Source organism: Rhamphochromis longiceps, linkage group LG20 (genome assembly GCF_057381845.1).
Source record: "Rhamphochromis longiceps isolate RC_006_pf linkage group LG20, R_longiceps_female_GT1.1, whole genome shotgun sequence".
NCBI lineage: Eukaryota > Metazoa > Chordata > Actinopteri > Cichliformes > Cichlidae > Rhamphochromis > Rhamphochromis longiceps.
This window is the reverse complement of record NC_140576.1, coordinates 8,016,295-8,038,574: the sequence shown is the minus strand read 5'-3', so window position 1 is coordinate 8,038,574 and position 22,280 is coordinate 8,016,295.

Here is a 22,280-nt window from a genome sequence, read left to right as displayed (position 1 = left end):
GCTATATTCGCCAAAATGTATGTTTTTCTGTTTGCATGCAACTGCACATTTGTTAAATGTTGACAATTTGTTGAAGATGACAATTGTTACCTTTAAATTTTTTAATTCATGTATTGTCTGGATTATATCAGAACATTATATATATATATTGAAAAAATTGAAAAATTGAAAAAAGGGCAATCATATATATGATTGCCCTTTTTTCAATTTTTTTTGACATTTTAATGATCTAGAGAGATAGAAAGCTAGTCAGATATGAATTTTGTTTGATTTTGTAAAGTAAAAATTGTGATATAGCTTTGGCTAAAATTGCATTTAAAACATTTTAATTGAAAAGATTCTGACAGTTGTTGTTCATTCAGTTTGTAATGATTTATAATATGCCAAATAAAAAATGGAATAATATATACCCATCTTTTTTCTCCTTTTTTAAAAAAAAATTGAAATGTACACATTTTAACACATCTTTGTGTCAAAATAACACATCTTTGTGTTTACATTTTTTAACACAGAAGATGTGTTAAAGGAGCAGACACATTAATTGTGTTAAAACTGACACATCATGTGTTGTCCCTAATCTGATGCAGCACATGTGTTAAAATTTAACACATGATGTGTCAATTTTAACACATCCCTTCTAAGAGTGTACAAATTTTACTGCACCTCACGCTACACCTGAGAAATGAGGGTCACAAGGTTTATGGCTTCATGTGAAGGGGAGCAGCGAGATGAATGGTGCAGAAAAAAGACTGAAAGTGAAAGAAAGGATTTGAGAGAACAGGAATTATGTGAAATATGAAATGCAAACATGCAAAACAGGATAGAAGAGCAGAAGTATTTATGAGGAGAACTGACTGGAGGAAAAGGGGAAAGTTAATAAAATGGAAATACATCAAATGAACAGTAAAGGATGGGGTTGAAATGCATACATGCAGCTGCATGAAGTGTGATATTTCCCCTTCGTTCCAAGACACACAGAGTACTGGTGGCATTGCTGCTGTGGAAGTGGAACTGACTGCTCTCTTTGGCTTGCGGATTCTTTTAATGCCAAAAATTTGGTTTGCGTTGCCAAAAAGGAAAAAAAAGAAAAGAAAATTAAAATTTCAAAAAGTGTGAGCGTGACTGTGTAGAAAGAACACATATAATTCAAAACTTCTGACTTTGGTCCTGGATGGTTATTGATCTTTTTATTTTGTCCACTTTTATCCAATAATTTCATTCACCTTTCAGATTTCCAGTGCAAACAAGATTCTGCTGAGAGGCACTTCAGAAGTGGCAGACTTCATTTGCTAACACAAAGTCTCACAGAAAGTAACTTTCTGTGAGACTTTGTGAGCAAAATAAATATATCATCTTTCAGCTGGAAACTCTAAAGTTATAAATAAATCAGTAATTTGAAAAAAACAATGTGGACATATCTATGAAGATTTCCAGTGTCAATGACTCTCATTTTTACTACCTCTTTCAGTTTGATTTAATTGTCCTTCCTATGTTAATAGTAAAATTAGAAATTGGATTCTTCTTCTTCAGCTGTTATCCTCAGCTGCCTCCATCTCTCTCTATCTCTGCCACTCTCTTCTGTCACACCATCTCTGCATGTCCTCCTTCACTACATCCATCAGTTGCCTCTGTGGTCATCCTCTTTTCCGCCTCCTGGGCACCTCCGTCTTTAAGATCCTTTGTCCAGTATATCCACTATCCCTCCTCTGCATATGTCCAATCCATCTCATCCTTGGGTCTCTAATTTCATCTCAAACCGCTCATCATGAGCTGCACCTCTGATACTCATGCCTAATCCTACCCCCAACTAAACATGCCATAGCTGACATAGAAACCAGTGAGAAAAAAGACAAGCTGGACCACGAATGCGAAGCACTTGTCCTTTTGACGGCAGGATCTGATAGAGAGTGTCTTTAAAACCTCAGTTGATGGTTTTAAACCACCATAAACACAGGAAAATGTGTTTTAGTAACTGGTTTAAACAAAATAAGCTCCTCTCTTATATTTAATGTTGATGGCTTTAACCACATAAACATAAATGTGCTTTTAATAGCAGGCTTTAACTTTATAAATATGGGTTTGTTTTTCTGCGGCCTCAACTCTTCTTCTGATTCTGCCACCACTGATGAAGTACAGACTACCCCTTTAATCCCTCGCAGCCCCCCTCCCACCTACCTTACCTTTAAGTCTGGCTTTTAAAGTGTGGCAAACATAACTCAGAGCCCAGAGTCTTAATGTTTTTCTCTTGTGAATGAAACCTCTTTAATCCCCCCTAGAAGGTCATGGGATGAAGGGGTTGCGGAGCTGAACTCATCTGGCATATATTTTATTTCCACATGTACAAACATGAAATGCACATCAAATACAAATGTCTCTCCCTGTGCACATGACACCCACCATGGAAACCAGGTTTGCTACAAATTGTGTTTACGTGCAGCCAGACTGCATTAATGATTTACATTTAGTGGTTTTATGTTCGTTTGGAGCATCACTTCAGCCAATGTTATTGAAAATATTTTCATAAACGCTGCATTGTTTGCAGACTATTTTGCAGCCAGGTATCTGGTTTTTATAAGTGTTGGAAGATTACTTCTGAAATATAATAGTTTATTACTAGTTACTGTTCTAAAATTAGGTAACGTTAAGTGCTTTAATGACAGCATCAAAGTAATGTAAGTAATCACATTGGATCATTTTTTGATTACTTTTTCTAACAAATGTTTATAACTGGGAAGCAGAATCCTTCCAAAAACATTAATTTAAATCAGACAGTGTAAACCTCACAACAATACTCAACATTAAATCCTAATAAACTTTAATCAAAGCAGAAATAGATGTTTTGAACACACATAAATACCATGGTGGGACAGAGGGTACATTATTTGATGAGACTTGTTGTGTCAAATTAACAAACCTTTTAATCTGACATAGATTGAGTCACACTCTGACTTCATCTATATGCCTTTTCTAATTAAAGTGGGAAAATGTTTTGAAACTTCTGCAGTGAAATGTGTTTAAAGGTTTGATGCAAATATACAATATAATTTCCCCTGAGGCAAAATTTAGATTTCTGCAGGGCTCCAATGTAAATGGGTGACGTCACTGCTCACATTTATGCTTGTGCTGGTACATTAAGTGTTAATTACCATGTGGACGTGTCCTGGTGCTTCATATGCAGTGCCAAAAAAATGTCAAAAATAAAATAAAATGCTGGGACTTTTTCCCTCCTTGGTCCGCTCTTTGTTATGGTCAGTTTGTCCCTCTAATTTTTTCCACTCCTTTGTTCATTCCCTCATGTCCATTTCCATACTTTCAGCAGTCTCACTCCAGGAATTTTGCTGACATTTGTGAGTCCTTATATCGATGCTATGATTATTATTCTTTATACTGAGGTGATGATTGTTATTTCCTCAGTGATAAATTCAAAAAGTGAACAGGCCAATCACAACAGTTGTGGGCTGCGTCGACCTGTTGCTCCATTTCTTAGGAGGTGCGTGCCAGGTTACGCTTCAGTGCACACCTTAGTACATACTTTATTAGGCACCTATCAACTAACCAATAAGATACTGTTAACTTTTTAAATATAAGTTTAGCATTTTATTTCTATTAATTATATTTCTGTTCCTGTTTTTGATGTGCAACAACTCCTTTGTCATAGGGGAGTTTCTGACTCTCCAGCTGCTAAATGTTACACTATATAAACAGGCAAATCAACTAACTGTTTGTCTGTTCCTTGAAAATGAGCCAAATAATAAAAATTCCATCCCTATTTGCATAAACATGAGAGGTTTTGGACAGTACAGCTAAACAATGACATAAGACTCATTAAAAACCAATAGAGTCAGATATGATTAATCATTCAAAATACTATATGACTAATATAATCGCATAGTCTCATAACACTGTAAGAAATGTAGATTTAGTAAGTAACTAGGTAAAATGTATTTAAAGTACATTTAAACACAGCTTTCGCTACCAAAGTGCTGTACATGTACATGCAGTCATATTAAAAAAGTCAAAGGTCCACACAGAATACAACAATAGCAGGCCATTCGTAACGACAACAGCAAGATGCAAACAGCTGCAAAACAAAATTCAGACACAAACAGAAAAAGATGAATTAGGTGGTGCACACAGCTGTGAAACTGACAGCAGTTCTGTTTTGATGCAGAACGAATAATAAACTCAGACTGTAAATAGTCACCAGTGAGGTCAAGTGTCTGGAACTCAGTCCTCTGTTTCATCGACATGTGATGGGTTACATATACACAATGTTCTCTGCAACAAAGACAAATAGCAACAAAAAAATTGCATGAAATAATTTTAATTTTCAAGACGCAACAAAATTTTGGTTTCTGTTGATGCTCTCAGATGCGCATTTAACATATGCATATGCAATCGTGCATAAAGACCAGTTTGTCTTTGTACTTCTTTATCTATATATGTATGAGGACATGACATTACATTTCACTGAGCCTTACTCTACACGTAACAAAAACTGCTTGCCTAACTACAACCCTAACCATAACCAATGACATAACCTTACTCTAACCTTAAACAAAGTCTCCACCTTAATATTTAATCATTTATGCTGTGGGAACTTGCTTTAAGCCCCTGACACATACCCACAATGTGTGAGCATATTAAGGTCCCCACAAAATGAGCAATGCAGGACTTGAGCCACACAAAAACATGCACACACTCACACTCACACACACACATTCAAACCCCTCTTTAGCCCTCAGGCTAATTTCCTATTTCCATGCGGCGCCTTGTCGTAATCCTTGATTTGACTGCTGAAATGACTCCCCAAAGTTAAACCATACACACACAAACACGATCCTGCACACACAAATACACAGACAAAGTGTTTAACCTTCCCACCAGCAGCCCTGAGGAACCCCCAAAGGTCTGTACAATCTCTGCACACAGAAGCAGATGTGTTTGGGTAACATGGGCAGGGTGATTTCAGAGTTTACCTTTCTTTGTTATCTTTGTTATCAATCAGTCTTTGATTGTAAGTCACTAATTGTTTTATATATATTTTTAAACGCAGTATAATTTTGAAGATATGCCGTATTATTAGAAAATACCAATCCTCAAGAAATGAATAGAGCTTTATTCATTCATCAGCCTGATTGATGGTTCAGCTTCTCACTGCTACTGTAAGGAAAAAGATAGAAATTCAAAAAAAAAAAAAAAAAAAAGCAACAAATTCTGTATTTGCATGAAACTTATCCTTCACTGACACTTGCAGTGCACAGTCATTTGATGCAAGGCTCCCCAGTGTTCATAGATTATACGCCATTCCTCTTGTTTGGCCATGAATCAGACTGTCCTTGGTCTTGTGTTGGCAGTTTCCTTTTGAAAATGCCAAAGAATAAAGTGTTTTCTTGGCAGTAACCATCATGGATCAGTAGATGATGCGAGCCCAAAAAACTAAATGTGGGGCAAAGGATTTGTTTGTGTGGAAACATGTGTTTGACTCTTCATTCTGAGTAGTCTGAAAGTAGTCTGACATTTTGATAAATCTAACAAGCATGCAAGTCACACATTTAGCATGAAAGGACATATTTTATTTGAGTGAAATCTAAACTCCTTTGATAAGTATAAATTTTATTCCTATGGTCTTATTTGACAGTCTGCTTATACTCATCTGCTCCTATTGTCTTTTATGTAAACTGAGGTGTTGCTACAACTGTTGCGTGATTCCAGCTGCTTTGCTCTCAGGGAATCACCTTTGAGTTTTAGTACCGGTGCATCCATCACTTAACGGGTCTTTGTCAGCAGCATGTTTCTTATGAGATTCACATGATCTGTGTCACTTTATGGCACCGCCCTTTGTGATGACTTGTATTTTTCACTGGGAGGTGGAAAAACGTGAAAAAGCGTTCATGTGCAGCGTTTGCTCTCACTTGAGCCTTTTCTGCTTTCTTTGCCAATACTGAATGAAAGGCCTCTCAGTGTTGACTCCTGAGAAACAGATCCAATTAAAAATGTCTGATATTATCTCGTTATGATGGATTAGGAAAAAGGAAATATATTTTTTGAAGCTCCATGTAAAGTGGGACACCAAATCACTCATGCCAGATGCACAAGAGTGTCAGACTGAATTTATTTCAGTATATTATTTCCCAGCTGTGAATGCAAGTCTTTAAAAACTGTGCTTGTGTATATGTTAATTGGCACGAAGAATATTGTGGCTCCTGCTAAATAAAGATGCTTTGAATAAGCTATAACAGCAAAACCTGCCTTTTCACTATTTGCGCTGAATGAAAGGTTTTTCTCTTTCATTCTGTTTTGGCAGAGGCATGAGCAGCTCTGCAGAGGGACATTTCCACGCACCGCACATGAAACAGCAAATGAAAGAAACTGCACCATTCAGCAGACAGATTCAAATAAATTTGATTTGGCCAAAAGCTTCAAAGAGCAAAAGGCTGCCTGTTGCTAAGCACAGACAGATACAGAGCCACACAAATACGTAGACATCAAGACACACATGCAGAGTGTTACTTCCTGATGTGATAAGTCTTAATCACAAGTCAATGGAGCAGACAGGGAGGCAGCTTGGTGTGCACAGTGGCAGGTCTGACACACACACACTCACTCACACACACACACACAATTCATTCCACAAACTTAGTCCAGTGGTGGGGACTCCCTGGGGACTTGCAGATTAGCCATGGCCACAGCCACTAATCCCTTCACATACCTACACTCACCCCACACAGAATTTCTGTCTCTGTCTCTCTTTTTTCTTTTTTACTTCCATATTTGGGTGGAACTACTGAGGACTGAGTATGCTGGAAAAAACTGTGCAGTGCAGCCTGAAGTGACCGTTTTTCAAGATGTGGTTCGGCTCAGAGACAGAAAAAGTAAAGACAACGTCAAGAATAAACTTTTACATTTAAAAATCTGATTTTAATCTGATTAGATATTAAATGTTTTTATCCAACCATATTATTATGGTTATTAACTCTGCTTACTGCGCCACATCTGTCACCATTTAAACTAACCACAGGCAGGTTTATGGCTTTGCAGTTGGCAGCCCAAATGATCATGGTTGTTTGCCCCTGTATGCTCTGATATGACCTATTTTTGTCCTCTAGGCACAAAATTAACTTGGTGTGATTATCCACACTCAGTTCAAATGAAGCTTGATTGTCCAGTCTCATAAGGTAAAATCCTGCATTTGGATAAGCCACAAACAGATCGCCTGCTTATTCAGACTTATTAAGACCTCAATTCTTTCCTTGCTTCCTTCATATCTTTCAAACTGTGTAATCAAAGGGAACTGTTGTAAATAAAAGCTTCACTCTCAATTGGTTTCCTCTGCCTAAATAAAGCTATACTGACCACAGTCCTTAATGAGCACTGTCAGACTGAACCCAACAATGGTTTATAACAAGCTGCTTGAACAAATGACCTAAAGGGTCCACCTCAATCACCTCCTGGGGACGCTGGTTTCAGCTCATTAATGCAGAGCTTCATTCATTCAAAAATGCATTTCCTGTGGTCACAATGCAGGTAGGATTTTTTTTGCCACCCCAGAATAACTGGAAGAATTTGGAGCCACAAAGTAACATTAGCATTAATTGAAAGTCATGTTTGTAATCCTTTCATTACTGATGATTCACCTTTCCCTCACTTGTAGCTCTGCTTCAGTCCCTCTATTCCAGAGGGAAGATATTGTGCCATTTAACTGCTAAAAGTTAGTTGGTAACTGCTGAGCAGGTGCTCTTTCTCGTGTTTGCTAAAGCTTCTTTTTTCCTTAAAAAACACAACTGCCTGCTAAATGCAGCATTTTTAAAGGTTCCATGTCTGAAATGAGCTAAAGAACAGGAGATGGGACACATTCAGAGATGGTTTAGTGACGTAGCAGTGGATCTGCGAAACATTCAGCTGTTATGCATGCATGCACACACAAAGCAAACCAAGCTTCAGTCAATACGTCTGCCCTGCCCTGGTGCTGCCCAGTGCAGTGTCATTGAACAGGTCACTGAAAGGTGAAAGGCTTAAATTCAAAAAGGACACATGGAGAAAAAAAGAAATGAGGAATCGAGAAAGTTAGCATTAGAGCTGAGGGGGTTGTTCTCCAGAGATTTACTGAAACCACTCTGCTCTACCTTTAACCCCTGTGTTTGCTCTGCCATCAGAAGGAATCCATGTGAAGAAAAGAAAATCTTTAGATGAGCTTGGAAATTTTGCTCAATTACTCATCCACGTGTCTATCTAATCTCAAAAGCACTGCAGCAATGCGTGCAAAGGGAAAATGAAAGAAAGTTTCAAATGAAATTAAGACAGACTGTGTTTTATATCCATTGCAAACTGAGGATGCTACATCTGCTTAAAAATGTTACTTGTGGGGCAATTTTTATATTCTTGCCCTACAATACAGACACTTTATTTAAAAATATGAAATAATGGCCAACACGATTAAGTACCTGCACAGTTTGTGGCTGTGTAACAATACATAGATCTGCATGCTGAAATGGCAGATTGCCTCCAGAACGCTTAATTATTTACAAGAAGAAAAATGGCAACCTCTGCAATTCACTGCATAAACGACGAAGCCTTTTAACTGCACTTCATTCAGGTGAGATGGCTTAACAACATATAATCACTCCCCAGCTACAACTTTACCACAAGTATCTGATGGTTTCACAGCGGCTAAGCTGTCTGCGTTGTAACTAAGACGAGGTCGCAGGGTCAGAGGTTAAAACCACACTGGCTCCTACTGGGAGATTTGGTTTCCTAATATATGTGTGCGTGCATGTGTGTGTGCACGCCATGTTCAGCTTCTTCACCACTCCATAAAAATCATTCTTCTCAGGCTGACCACCAACTCAATATCCTGTGTGGTTTGTTATGTCAGTTCACAAATGTTCGCTTGTTTTATTTTGCCTCTTTCCATCCCGCAGCTTTTCCTCTTATTTACGTTCTCATTCTTTTACACCTCTTATTGTTTCCAGTCGATCCCACATTATTCCTTTCTATTGTTTTCATGCAATATTTCAGTAAAATCATTCCCACCATCTCCCTCTCTCTTTTGGCATGTTTGTATTTTTCACTTTATCTTTCTCCTTATAACTTTGTTCTCTTTTAAGCGGACATTTAATTCTTCCGCTTGTGCCGTCACTCCATCATCGAGATCCTCTTGCAGATCCTCTGATTTCTGTTGGAAGAAAATCCGGGGCCAAACTAAAAGCAGATTACAATTTCTTCTTAAAATGGGAAAAGAGAACAAGAGCTGGTCCACTTTTAAAGGATTATCAGTTTTAAACCCCGAAGAAAGAAAAAGGATACCTTTCAAATTTAAAAGGATTACCTTTCTGCCTTGAAAACTGAACAATGGTCAGGAGGAGGAAAACAATCTGCCCGATGGGTTAGGGTTTGCTAACAAAAACTGTCCATTTAGCTTCTGAATTATAATCACATTGCACCCTTGTGGTAGCCTGTGGGTGGTCTAATCTCACAAACAATTTGGTAGTGAGTTATAAAGCTATAAAAAATACATGTTGACATTTTCTGTTTGCCTTTCCCTTAATGCAAAGTCTTGTAACCTATCACATGCTCTATGAAGTCACTGTTGGCTCTTGATCTCTTCCATGACCTGAAATATCTCTCAGACAAAATAGCAGATTGAAGTTTGGCTGCTTGAGCTGTGCACAATGAGAACCATACTCTGTTTCTCTGTATGAAAATAAAGATCACAAATATAAATCAGAATGCTGAGAAAACCAACATAAATATTTAATCACTTAAAACACACACACACACACACACACACACACACACACACACACACACACACACACACACACACACACACACTGATTAAAATCTGATATTTCTTGGCTGTAAACAGAAACTTCCTGGATTGTCCACTTGCTTCCTGGCAACTTGATTTTAAAAAAACTCAGGAAGGACGTGTTAGCCTAGCTAGTTCCATAGACTGTATATAAGAGATGGGCATTGACATTTTGAAGCATGAACTAAGTCCTTTGACCTCTGCAGTAGTGACTTGCCAGTCACAAGTAGACATTTCCAGAAGCACAAATGCTTCAACATCTTTTTACACATAATTTACAAAATCAACATCAAGTTGTATTCAGTGAGATTTTAAACTATCAACTGACACCATAAACTTATCAGGAAAGTCTCTGCTGAGGTCATACAGCAAGTGACCAGCGTAGGGTCATTTAATGAGAGATTGATTTACAGTCTAACTTCTTTCTTCTTACAGTCACCACCTGCTAACCATTAAAAAGAATGCAGGCTTTTATCTTAAATGAACAGCTAGGACAATTAGGAAAATACTTCTTGTCTCAGAGTTTGAGACTGATCCTATCCTTATTTAGAATAAGGAGAAGTTTAGTGTAAATTATTTCCTCTTGATGTAATAAATATGTCTGTTGGCTTGATGTTCCCTTTAGTGTACAACGAGGTGCAATGGGCTTTGAAGTACTTAAGATTTACCCAATCAGTAGTGATTTTAACTCTGCAAGTGCTGCAATTCAGTAATGCAGCAGGGTGTATACCAAAAAACACGTATTTATATACTTCTACTGCAAATATTTTTTGGTGTGTTATCGAAGCTAAACACATCCCAGCCATTACCATTCAGTGTGATATGGGACACATGTAATTGGAACAGTTATAAAAAGAGGGTAAATGATGAAAGGAAACAGGGTTCAAAGGAGAGTGAGAGTGTCGAGGGAAGCTTAAAGATGTAAGAATAAGAAAAGATAGAATGACATAAATGGTAAAAAGAATTTGGGGGGTGGGGTTTGGTTGCTGGTATCCATGGAGGTAAATAATGAGAATCTCATGATATGGGGCCTCCAGGAAAGCGTCCCACTTTTCTCGATCCTTTGCCTCCCTTTCTCTTTCTCCCTTTCTTTCATTGCACCCCTCCTCATCTTATCCTCTCCCCGTTGTTTTCATCTGTGGTCCTCTTAGCTGACTCCCTTTTGTCTTCGAAAATCCTTCCTGCTTTTCGCTCAACCAGCTGCACACACACGTATGAATTAATAGACACAATTTGCATGAGAAAAGAAAAGTCTGTTTTTTTATTTCTCAATGGAGCAGTTGTGAGACATCATTGAAGTTTTGAACACTGATTATTGACATGAGAGGCTTTTGACTCTCGCCTAATTTTGTTCACGTCAGAAAGTCATGAATAAAAACGTATCTGTATTTCTCTGGAGTAATAATAAAAATGAGCATTTATTAAACACAGTAAAACCTATTAAACAAAGCTCTACTCATATGGATCAGCTGAGTATTTTAAATGCAAACCATGACTCCATGTTGTGTTTCCATATGTTGTAAACATTCACTGCTCTTTCCAGAACATTCAGAATTATGTCCCTATTGAAAACTATTTTTTTTAAAAACAGAAAAATGAATGAAAAAATGAATGAAATGAAACAAAGAAAGTGCATAAAGGGATTTAAAACAGTATTAGAGGGTGGGGAGGTGAAAGTGAAGTTACAAATTAAAATCATAACAATGAGCGCGCACACACACACACACACACACACACACACACACACTGGATACCACGAAGCAGCAAAAACTGAATATCTTTTCTGTGTACTGTGGTGCTTAGTGTTCTATGGAAGAGGATTGGGGCACTGGGAAAAAAATTGGGGACGTCTTTTTTTTTCACTTTTTTCTCAGAATTTTTTGTTCTTGGAATTCTGACTTTAATCCCAGGATTCTGACTTTGTTCTCAGAATTCTGATTTTTATGTCAGAATTCAAACTTTTTTTTCTCAGAATTCAATTTTTCTCAGAATTCAGACTTTAACCTCAGGATTCTGACTTCTTTTCTCCGAATTCTGGATTTAAGATCAGAATTCTGACTTTTTTCTCAGAATTCAAACTTTTTTTAATCAGAATTTTGACCTCAGAATTCTACTTTTCTTCTCAGAACTCTGACTTTGATCTTAGGATTCTACAGAATTCTGAGATAATAGTCAGAATTGTGACTTTTTTCTCAGAATTCTGATCTTATTCTCAGAATTCTGAGATTAAAGAATTCTGACTTATCTCAGAATTCAAATGTTTTTAAAAATCAGAATTCTACCTTTAAACTCAGGATTTTCACTTTTTTTCTCTGAATTCTTCTCCTTCAGAATTCTGACTTTAATCTCTGGATTCTCAATTTTTTTCTTGGAATTCTGAGATTGAAATCAAAATTCAGACTTTTTTCTCAGAATTCTTTGTTATCGGAATTCTGACTTTAATCTCAGAATTCAAACTTTTTTTTAAATCAGAATTAATCTCAGTCTTAATCTCAGAATTTGTACTTTTTTCTCAGAATTCTTAGATTAAAGTAAGAATCTCAGAATTCTGACATCAATCTCTTAAAAATAAGACATCCCCATTTTATTTTTTTTGTATTTGATATATATTTGGTTTATAACTACCATTTAACAAAATAAGAGATCCCACAGAGTGACTCAAATCATTACCTGGTGTGTGTCATCATTAGGATCTTTCTTTTAGTGTTTAGGGATAAACACAAAGCTAAAAAGTAGCCCAATGAGAAACTACAGCAGTTGTCATTGCAATTCTGATATAGAAACACATACGGTTAGAAGTGTAGCTACAAACATAGCCGCTTATCTCTCATTTTGTTCCCTGCTGGAGGAGCCAACTTTTCTGGGTTCAGCATAGACTCAATTTAATATCATTCTTCATTACTAGCTTTGTTTTAGCATGTTGTCTTTGTCCATGATTGCTTAGAGTTCCATTTATGTAGAGCTGGACAGCTGTGCCTGAGTTGAGTGTACTGTATTTTCCATGTGTGTGTTCTGATGAGATCATCTGATGATTTAAAGGTGTTTATACCACTGGAGTGACCTCGCAGTCAAACGACAGGTTGAATTAAACCTCCTGGAACCATCCCCACAGCAATGTGTGTTTGTTGTCCCTAATGGTTGTGTCTTTACTGTGAGGTCATTGAGGGTAATCCCCACCTTTAGAGGAAGGATAATCAGACACGCCACTACAAATGCAATCCTACAAAACTAACAGAAAAACAGAGAATTTCAGGGATATTTAGCATGTTGTTTAGGATGGCTCTTGCGTTTCAAACTGCCCTGTGTTTATTTTAAAAAGGTTTAGGATTACCTATGTGCCTCACATCCTTCCTCTTAAATAGTGTCATTACATTTTGTACAAGCCTTTTGCAGCTGAGGACAAAACAGGGCTTTTCTATTTGTGTCTGATCTACACTCTGGCTTCTCTCACAACCAGAGGCAGCCTACATTAAGGCCCTGGCTTACATCTGAAGGCAGTCCAGGGTCCATTCATCCCTTTTCTGAAGTGCTTAAATCTATATTCATTATAATAGCCACTAGGTGGTAACTCATCTGAGGAGACTGATTCTATAGAAACCTCTTTAAAAATTAGCCTTGGCTTGTTTGATCTATGAGCCTTGTGAACACTTTTCTAATCAGTGTATGGACTCAATATGGAATTAATAAATTTCCGTTTGTAAAGGTCCTACCCTTCAGAGTTAAAAATGATGAATAAAGACTTTAGTGTGGCCCTTATTTATACAGTTTTACCAATTTGTGTTATCTGTGACCAGTGTTGGTCAAGTTACTTGAAAAAAGTAATCAGTAACTAATTACTGATTACTTCCCCAAAAAAGTAATCAGTACTTTGATTACTTATTTTCAAAAGTAATTAATTACTTAGTAACTTAGTTACTTAGTTACTTTTTAAAACACAATTTACAACCTGAATAGGTGATAGAGCGATAGATCTTTCAGCCAAATTCTACTTTTTCTACATAATCCATCATACAAAATGTAATCAAATGGAAAAGTCTCCTTTTTTAAAACTTGTTTTATTAGTTTTAATCTTTTAACTTTATGCATCAAGCAAAAATGTAATTATATGCAACATTCTCTGACTGGAAGAAATTTGTTTAATATTTAAACCTATTTTCTGCACATTCCAGCACATAAAAAAAGACTAGGGTCCTTTTGCTCTATTTTCACCTGTAAAGCAGGAGTAGGGTAGGCGGAGGGTTACCCTGGTGCAGGTGTGCCGCTGCGGTCAGTGGAAGAATCCGTGAGTTTCTCTGTGAGTTTCCCATTACGTCGTTGCGCACTCGGTGCTTGCTTGGAAGTTTGGGGGTTTTTTTCGCTGTAAAAAGAAGTTTTCTTCCCACGCACAATGCTAACGGACGCTAATGTTTTTGTCACTTTTTATGTAATCAAACTTAAAGTAAGGTCAGTACTTCCACGCTTTAAACGCTGCACGCTCATACTCTCTCCCACACTCGATATATGATCCACTGTTGATCTGCACACAGCTGTTGTCACGAACGTTGCACTTGCTTACATCACTGTCATGAGACATTCTCGCAAAATAAATCACGTTTTTAGTAACGCAGTAACGCAGCGTTCCTACGGGAAAGTAACGGTAATCTAATTACCGTTTTTGCAATAGTAATCCCTTACTTTACTGGTTACTTGAAAAAAGTAATCGGATTACAGTAACGCGTTACTGCCCATCTCTGTCTGTGACAAATCAGTGTTTGCATGATGTATGTGGATTTCAAATCACAAGTCTAACTTTGCTTGGATTCAACACACACACACAAAGCATAAATTCTCACAAGTCAAAATACTTTTGTATATGTATGTGTGTCTCAACAAGTATTATGCACTCATCACTCAGCCATACACCTCAGCTACCTAACTTTATAAGTGACACAGAAACTCATTCACATATTATTTGAACATTATTCTCACAGTCAGGCACTAATTTCATTTAATCTGTTATGCCATGTTACACATAGATGCCCTCATCCACAGAGAGGGTGCCATCCGTAACCCGCAGCACACACACTTTCCGTTCCTCTCATTTTCTCATCCCCTTAAGAACCGTCTTTGTTTAATGTGTGTTCTAACCATGCTCGCCCCTGCTGAGTGACAAATCTCTCTCCCAAAGAGGCAATCCGTCAAGTCCAAGCACACACACACATGCACACACACACACACACTGACAGATCCACTGTGTATTATGAAGATTAAATGTCACAGTAGCCTCACTTGATCCAGTCCAAACTGATTCTCATCCTGAATTCTTGTAGGAACCTGCAGCTGATACACAGATCATAGCAGGAATGCATGTTAAAAATGATCCAGACCAGAGTCACATACATATAAGTTTGTGTGTGCATGCGTGCATGCTTGTGTGCTTGCGTGTGCATGGACTCAATGCACATTCACACAGAGAGGCACACACAGGCTGCTCCACATACTAAGACACACAGTGTAGTTGGAACAGAGCTCTGTGATTTGGTCCGCTCAGCAGGAAGTCTGTTGTCACAGTACGGTTTCCCATGGTTGAACTTTAAAGGGAAAATCCACCGAAAAACTGCTTTCACATTGTTGATGGACCGGGCATAAGTATAGGCAGGAAAAGCAAGTTACAACAAAATCCAACAACTTGTATTTTGTTTTGGGGATTTCACAATGAAAATGTTTCTGTTTTTATTTTTGTTCCATTAGCTTTTGTATGAAAATAAATAAACAAATATTCAAAATAAAATAAAATAAAATAAAATCCTGATATACATGGAAGTCTTCAGTAGGGAATGTACAAATATACAGGGACTATGCAATAGCAAACACTAAAAACAGTAATTATATAGATACGATTCTTCATTGTGAAACAAGGATTATGTGCATGCAGAATGGGCCATCACAGAAAAGAACATATTCTCACTCTGTCTTCACAGCTGCAGCTGCATCGACCTAAATGGGTTCTTTCAATCTAAAATATAAATCTGTCTTTCTTGTTGATTCTCAAAAGACCAGAGGATGAATGACTAGAATAGTTCAAATTATCTCATTTATCTTTGGTACTTTGAAACTTTAGGTCCCACTCACAGAATCAGGCCTAAGGTTTCACAGGTATTAAGGCTTCACAGGGAACTGGCAAACTGCTGCTAGCTCCCTCTAACCCTCCTTGTGACTGACTTCATTCAGCAGCAGCTAGCAACCTCTAGCAACTGGTGGTTTTCACAGGGTCACCAACCAGTCTTCAGGCCTGTTTGGTTGAGGCCATAAGCTTTGAAGAAATTCCAAAAATGAATAGTTCAAATACACAGAAATACAAAGCAACAGTGGGCACTAGAAGAGCTGTTGGCGTTAGATAAGTGCCCACAAGTGTGGTGCTATGAGTAAAATTTATATTTCGATTTTGAATTAATAAATGAAACGAAAGCATTTTTTAAGTTATAGTGGATTTGATGAATGCTGTAGATTTATTTCCACATATTTGACAAAATAACTACAGCCTGTTAATAGCTCTTTTCTTAATATGCACCAATGAATCGTGTAGTCTTAGTGAGTGAACTGACGTCTCTGAGAAACACCCTCTCACTTTAGACAGCTGTAGCCAGTGGAATCTGAAGAAGCATTTCCCACACATACAGTCTCCAATTTGGGATCAACAGAGCAGCTCCAGGTTATGCATTTCACCCCCCTGTCCTTTTGCTCTTGTGGCTTTGGAAGAGTCCTACCCTTTCCAGGCTGAAAGGGTTTGTTACAAAGACCTAGGAATAACAAATTTCAAAGCTGGTATGTGGCTCTCAAAGTTCAGCTGGTATTTGCCTTTAAGGTCTTACCAACATTTATATACACAGAACACTGCAATAGGGCAGAAACCACCCCAAGTGTTTATGTATGAGAGTAGCAGGATAGTCCCACAGTTCTTTTTATAAGCCCGGTAGACTCGGTTGGGGTTCGGAATTTACACAAAAACAGAAACGCTATTCTTTGTGATCTTTCCATCAATGTCCAGCACAGAAGAATCAGCCTCTATGTTTTCTCTCCCTTTAGACATACATGAAAATACCTCGCTTTCTCCTGTACCTCCTGTACCCCGAGGCACTTACAATACACTCCAGACACATACTCGAACTTACAAATGAACCATCAACAGCACCCACTGCTGCATTAGGCCTGAAGGTATGTTGGACAGTGAATGGAGTTATTTAGAGTGTATGTTTGAACATTAATCACATATTCAGAAACATGATAATGTTTCCCTCAGTATGCTGGTCAGTCCTTGGGGGGATTTGTAAAGGGTTTAAAATCCTGTGTTGGGATTTTGGTCCTGAATCAGTGATTAGTTTAGCTGATTTACTCCCCGAGAGGCAAAGAACCGTATGAAACCTGCTGCTGCCTCTTTTTTCTTTTTCTTAAAGACATTTTGTGGTTTTCAATTTCAATCTGTTTCACTTATCAAATTATTTGGAATTCTATTTGGTACTCTGGTTCATTACGTTAATTTGCCCTCATTTCTACTCCTACATGTTGGATTTTAAGGGGCTGGACATACAAACGTTCTGTCATGCAAACTTTAATTAAGCTGTGTCATAAATCCAGTCCAAAATTCCTCATGTTTTCGTTTCCTTATAGTATCTTTAAAGGAAGGTCCTGTTACAAATGTGGAGTTTATACTATTTAAATACAAACTAAATGAGTATTTATAGTATTTATGAATGATGCTGAAATGTCACACCAGTGCGAGTAATATATTCACCCATTCCTCCTAAAGACAATTTTTTTCTTTGCCTTTGCAGTATGTCTCACTCTTAAAATGTGGCTCTTACCATGAGTTGGTGTTGATTTTGGCCTTGCCCAGCAGACTTTACTTTCGCAAAGTGAGCCTGAGCAAACTCTTTGTAATTTAATCAAACTATGCACTTCCAAGAAAATGGTCTTCAGCTGACGCTGCAGATGTCATGTCTCTAACTTTGCACCAAACATTTAGAATTAACTGCAAGATAGAAAAATTGCACAAAGGGTGAAAAGAAAGAAACTAAGTAAGGGAGAAAGAGAGATAAAGATACTGAGACAGAGTACCAGCAATATTATACTGAATCTGGATTTCCCAGTGGGAACCATACATAGCAGGGTACCCAAAGCGCTGACCCTCATCATTGTTCTTTGACAACGCTTCACTCTCCTGATTTATCGCACCATCATTCATCTTTCCCCTGCAGATGAGACGAAGAAGGGAGGGAGTGTAATAAGAAACTCAAGAGGAAGCAGTACATGAGAAATAAAAGTAATGAAAAGAGATGAAAACGGAACAACCTGGTTAACAAAGACGTGGAGAACCTTGAAGGCATGAGAGGCCAGCGTGCTACTAACTTATTTACAAATATATATATATATATATATATATATATATATATATATATATATATATATATATATATATAAAGAGAGAGAGAGAGAGAAAGATATATATATATGTTTTCTTTTTCTTTATGTATAAAAAGAAAAAGCAGAAAGTTGGATTTTAAACACAATCACATGATATGAAACCAGTAATAGCTGCAATAATCCATCATTGTTGGGTATGCTGCTAATGCATTAAGACACATTATTCCAGACAACCTGTAGATTATGTGGAGAAACCCCTGGAAATCAGTCAAGAGTCTATATGTACAGCAAACAAGATATTAAAAAATATGCATTTTTCTTAACCTCCTAGGACCTGGCGTCCACATATGTGGACATCACATTTTGGGTTATTTAGACCAAGATACTCAATTTTGCTCTACATGGGCCTGATATCCACTTACAAGCACATTATACTGCTACTGTTCTATCAAAATTTTAAATGAATATCCTCATTTGTGGCTCTCATTTTTCTTAAAAACAAAAATAAGGTTAAAAAAAATATGGTAATTCTTTGTTTTTATATTCATCGGGCCCATATATGCCCAAATATCAAAGAGAAATTAAAAATGCATGTCGTGGAAGAGTTTGGGTCTTAGGAGGTTAAATAAATACATGCAAAAATATATTTAGAAAAAAATTTAAATGTTTGCTGTTGTAATCAGGGGAAAAATGAAGTAGATCATGGGGGGGAAAGACAAAAGAGGGAGTGTAGGGATAATAGAAATTACAAGGAAAGAGAAAACAGATGAAGGGAGCAGGGAGGGATGAAAAGAAATGAGGAGAGTGCTCGGGGAATAGCGGCCGTTCCAGAGGTGATAAATGTTGTTTTGACACGTGTGTATCCACAGGCATGAAGGTCACAGTTTAACAGAAGGAACGTAGGTCAGTTTTAAGTCTGGGTCAAGTCAAATATGATTCCTTAAGAGACACATTTTGAATTCAGATCTATGGCACGCTGTAGCTCATGGAATGATATTAACACAGGGTTTTCCTATTTCATTATGTGAGTAAAATTAGCTTACTGGCTGCAAATTAAGATAATGTAGCTGTGGTCAGCAGGGGGTGGGAGCAAAACAAAACTTTTCTACAAGCAAAGGAAAGGAAAAGAAAAAGGGAAACTCCAAGTTATGAGCAGGAAAAAGTAAAGCTATCAGATGTTGTTAAAGTTAACGTGAACCTAACTTTTAACTAACTTCAGTTACAAATTTGACAATTTGTATGCCAGTAAAGCAGAAACACACACACACAATCTGGAACCAGTTAGTTACTCTTTACCTGCAGGCCGGAGGCGACCCTCATCAAACATGCTGTGTTTAGACATGAGTAATCAACACCACCCTTGTGTGCATATATGTGTGCGTATGTTCCAATGATTATATTACTTGTGTTGTGGAGACATTCATCTGTTTACATAGTCACATTGTGAGCATCCACCTCCCTTATGGGACAAAGAGTAAGTCCCCATAACGTAAATCATACAACTTTAGGTTTAAGGTTAGAGAAAGGGCCAGGTTTAGGCTTAGTGTGTGTGGGTGTGTACGAGAGAGAGAGAGAAACAGACAGACAATAATTGTCTTTAATATTTAAATGTACACTACCTGAGGGAAACACATACACACATGTTCTGCTCTTGACTCTTCAATATGTGGCCATGTTATGTAAATAAGTACATATCATGTCCCACGATGGGGAGATGAGACAGATTACTGAGACTGAATCCACGCAGTGAGACTCCAACATCAGAGCATCACGTCAATACCCCATACACGTGGTGGATATATTTACATCTCCATCCAAATTAATTTTGGTCTGGTATGATATTTTCTGTGGTCCCAACTCATGTTTCAACCAAATGCTAACACAAATAAGCTCAACGGATTGAAAAGCATTAGTAGGATTATTAAAACTCCTTCGAACTATCCTCCACCTGCTTTGGGTTTGCTGTTTAGGTTTGCCCTGTCCGTGTCTTCAGTTTGCTTTGGAACTTGGGTTTGGTTCGAGTCACACTCAACCATAGTAGATCACAGTTTAAAGAGACATATAGAGTCTTGGGCAGATAAGCGATAATTTTCAAGCTTAAGCCTAAGGATTTGTTGCGTCTTACCTGGTGGGCAAACAAAACTTATACGAACAATAATTCAGCAGTTGAAGCAGACATATATATGTCATACATGCAGAAAAATGGTCAACAGATCTACTTAAAAACACTGTGACAGGACTATTTATCCACTGCAGCCGGTCAACTTTGTTCGTGCTTCTTCTGCTGATACAAAAGGACAGTACAAAGCTTTTTTAGAAGTTCAAGGGTACCACATCATTATTAACCTTGACAGCTTTTCAAGGCCTGTCCACTCTAAAAACACTAAATGAAAATATGAGTCAGTATTCACATATGGTTTTATCTATGACATCATAATGACGGCTAAATCATTTGTGTTTTGACTTTACAAGTGTGTTTAGAAAAAACATGTAGCATGTAATGATGGTAACATAACTTTACAATATGGACTTTCCAGAGTTTCCTGTCGTTGCCAAGACTGCACGCTACGTCTCCCCAAGAGACGTTCATATGGGTCCGTATGTCAGTAATATATCTTGGCCATATGCAATAGATATCTGGATGAAGTAACAACAGGCAGAATCAGAGAAAAAACTATGTATGCCAATGTGACCTTTTTGTTTTTTAAATGCTTTGTACATTTTATGGTTCATACTGACTGAGGGCTCACAGATCACAGCAATCCAATGTTAATTTTAGGCTTGAACAAACAGAGATTTCTTCAGATTCATGTTATTATGTATTGTAATCCATTTGAGTTTTGGAAGTAAACATTTTTTGTCAGTCCTTGCTGGAAAGACACTAGTTTTAGTAGAACAAATTTAAGACCTGGGTTAGCCATGATGATTGCAACTTTAAGACATCCACGTTCGTCTTCTCTGCCTCTGGACAACTCTCTATCTCAGCCCTTCAGTTCTCATTCAATCAGTGATGTAGCAAAGGGGGTGACCCTATCACCCCAGCACCATGGAAACACCCTGCAGCCCTGCACCCTGGGTCCACAGGGCCCTGGGAAGGTGGAGGAATGCGGGGAGCACAGTGGATGCGCAACCTGACCTGATGGATGGATTAAATGGCAGCTGGAAGACACACACACATGTGCTTCCACACACTCACACACGCATACATAAATACATGTACAAACGTTCAACACATTGTGTTTAGCAAAGTATTAATTAACATAAAAACTTTGGAGCCTAAAGGTAATTTATTCACACAGAAACACACTAATACACAAACATGTGATACCTACAAATCTGCACCAATCAGAGTCTAATTTACTTTGTCCTTACAAGCTACAGGGCAGAGGCATGATGTGTCGGTAGGGAAGAGTGGTGAAAGGGCTTATTTCCATTCATTCACATTATGTCAGAGTTGAAATACTTGAATTCTGCTCACTTAAGTGCAGCATACTAACTCACCAGCCTTCACGGCTCCTTTTTAGTTCTAACGTGGCTCTGGTTTTAAATCCAGCACGCCTGACATAGCTGACCCCGTGAACAGGTTTTATAGCAATGAACCAACAAGCTTGTTAAAGAGAGACACTTACAGACAGAGACCACACTGACTAGACTCACAAATCATTGTTCTGAATGAATGACCAGGTTAATGTTGAGAGAGATGTTCAAGTTGAAATATTTGGCGCTGGCTGAAGAAGAGTGAAATCATGAATAGACTGTGAAAGATAGTAAATCACAGCTCCCCACACAGATTTATGAGCCTATATCAGAGAGCAGTGAATGAAATGCAGAAAATCTGGAAAAATGAGGATATTTTAAGTAACATTTAGCATGGTATGGAGATGGTTTTATGGTTAAGAACAAATAATGTTCATTTTGAAGGTATAATAGGAAACATTGAAACATTATTACTGGGAAAGTTTACACTCAATGACATCCTCAGAAAGACATATTATTATTATTATTAATATTAGTAGCAGTATTGTTGCTGTTTTTGCTTTGATGAAGCCATATAGGTCAACTCATCTAA